Genomic DNA, 3135 nt, shown 5'->3' with positions numbered 1-3135 from the left:
ATACTTGACAACTGGATATAGTACCGGTAAAGTATGAATACAACATAATACATAAAATTAAATTCAAACATTGATTTATGATATATAATAGTCCAATCACATTAGAGTCCATGGACAGAAAATGGGACAGACGAGGGGGTCACACATGACAAGAGCAGGGCTACACTAGGACACCCACATTTTCTATGCCCATCTCCTCTCTAACCTATGCCCCTTTAGGAGCTGCACAGCTGATCACCACCTGCCTCAATCTCACCCGATCCGTAGCGTCTTCTTCACACCAACCCTCTGCATGTTCTCCTGCACTACAGATGCAAAGTTAGACTGATCACCTTAAAACACAGATGCAACAAATGGAAAGTTGGCAGCCCTGCTTTAATGTAAATAGGCTGGAAATTGATTGGACTGGTAGTCCAATGGTGGAAGGCAGGAAGTGTGGGCACAAATCTGAAGCAGGGACCTACACTATTTTAATGGGAAGGAGCATAGCTGAAGGTATTTTTGTACTTTATTCATTGTCAGTGAACATCATCATCAAATGATCATACATCATGATGTATGATCATCATCATACATCATCAAAAAAGAAAAAGAAAGGAATGCATCTGAACAAATGTAGATACAATTCCTTTACGAAATTTAGCAATTTTACGCCTCATGATAATACCTTTAGAGTTAAACTTCTCAACCTACAATATACAGGGAGATATTTCTGGAATACTGGAATACCACTAAAAATACCACTTAAAGTTTTTGAGTAATGCCAAAACGAATCATTTAAACTACACAAGTCAGCAAGTAATCTACACTGTAAATGCAATCATCCTGTATTTTATCAATTTAAATCAATATATTTATCCTTGTACATCACAGTTTGCAGAATCTTTATTTAACTTATTTAGCTTCTTCAAAATATAACATGCCAGCATAGCAGGAGACCTATAAAGGAAGCAGGTTTGGGCTTATCCAGGTAACATCAGGGTTAAGCCTGAGCTTTCACTGATATTAAGGTGGTTCACGTCCTGCTGCAGACCAAACCTGCTCCTGTTCAGGGTTTGTGTGAGGTGTGACAGTTAAATCACCAATCCTCTGTGCAGAAAAAAAAGTCACCATTCCTGGATGGTAACCTTCTGTGCACAGATACTAACAGACTCTAAAAATTTTTTAACAGCATCTAAACTTTTGACTGTTTTCTGCAACCCTGGATTACTTTATTCAGCTGGTAGCCATACACATGTGTGCTCTTTGAATTGCCTGCCATTCAAATTACAATGCAGAGACGACAACACTTTGCAGAAACATAACTTCAACTCAATCAGGACATAATGACAAATAATCAGTACGAATAAGGGTAAGTGGTCAAAGGCAATATTTTAAAACCTTTATGTCAGTTCAGCTGGTTCAGTTTGTACCTAATTTGGGCACAAACTGAGCCACATAACGCTGGAGGATTGAGCTGGAGGGGGCTGAAGCAGGTTTAGTTTAGTGAAACTAATTTTTTAGCAAGATATGACAGCAGGGAGCACCAGTGAAGGGTGAATCACACAGTAAAAGTGTTTATATAAATATTTCATACAGCTTTGAATTTCTAAAACAATCCTTTTCTCCACTTTGCACCAGCATTGTTATAGCAACCGGTTGTTCAGCTGGCGGATAGCGCATAAGCAGCAGCTCACCTTTTCCACCCACCTCCAGGCATTATGAGCGTTATGAAACCCCTGCTTCACGCAAGTTTGCATGAATAAAACCCACACCCTACGTAAAAGTGATCACACCCACATCAGATGAACAATTCTGTTCCTAAGCAACTGATGCTCTCTGCGTGGGGCTTGCATGTTCTCCGTGTGTCTGTGTAGGAGTCCTCCAGGCGCTCCACTTTCCTCCCCCAGCACACAGACATGCAGCTCAGCTGGAGTGAGCACTTTAAAACACTCCTACGTGTGAATAAGTGTTGGTAGGTGGTCTGACGGAGCGGGAGTCTGAGGTTTCCCTGTGAGGGGAACAGTGCGCAGATAGGGCTCCAAACCCCCGACGGCAGCTATAAAGACTCCAGGTTCTGTGTTGCATTTTCTTCCTTAATAAAATTGTCCTTATGTGCATTTCAGTGGTGAATACAGCAGACCACAGCCCTGTTAACTGACCCAGGAGGCTGCAGTGTTCATTATACTTCACAATAATTAAATAATCCCTGGAATAATTTCTCTGATGACATCAGGAGGGCTCCCCTTTAGAGTGAAACTTAAAACGTACCTTTTGGCCTCAGCTTTTGATTAGCTGATTATTCTCTGATTAGTTTGGCCCATGTCGCGTTTAGCCTCACCGCTGTGGCACTCACTCACATGTTTGAATTATTGCAAGTATTCATAATTATACTGATGTGCTTTACAAAAGGTTATTACTTTATTTTGAGCTGATACCAACATTACAGACTCGCCTGCTGGTTCCTTTCTATATTGGTTTTTAAAAAACAGTGAGAATCACTCGTTAATCAGTCATTAACTAATCAGGTATGAGTCTGATCTGTGCCTGTGTTTAGTATTTGTACAGTCTTTAGAGGATCTGTGATGCTCTTCTCTATATTGTTATGTTTTTAGCCGAAACTAGAAGAAAGGCAGGTACTGAGACAGAATAACAACAAACACACTTTTAGGGTTTTTATTACAAGACCAGAATGCACAATATTGAAGGGGGTTGGTGAAGAGTGGGCAGGCTGCTGAGGTCCTTCACAGGTGAATAATTTTTCCTGAGTGAGTGTTTGATTATGAGCCCGAGGGGAAGCAGGTACTAAAGGTGATGTAGGGTGAATGAAGGGGAAACAGTTAAATACGTGAATACATAACAGAGTCTATAGCAGTTTTAAAAGATGGAACGATCTGGAAATATGTGCTAGTAATGAGTTGGTGGGAAATGGGTGCACTAGCATGAGATTTGTCAGGAACAGGTGACACTACTCCAGCCAGACTTTCAGTCCATCTAAACTTTTAATACATCAATGAGCAGCTAAAAAGAAGGATTCACAGAATTATTGGACTCCATCCATCCATCCATCCATCCATCCATCCATCCATCCATCCATTCTCTTCTGCTTCTCCAGTTCAGGGCTACAGGGGGCTGGAGCCTATCCCAGCTCCTACA

Source organism: Neolamprologus brichardi, chromosome 10, assembly GCF_056152115.1.
Source record: "Neolamprologus brichardi isolate AB-2024 chromosome 10, ASM5615211v1, whole genome shotgun sequence".
NCBI classification, from domain to species: domain Eukaryota; kingdom Metazoa; phylum Chordata; class Actinopteri; order Cichliformes; family Cichlidae; genus Neolamprologus; species Neolamprologus brichardi.
Note: the sequence above shows the minus strand (reverse complement) of the source record.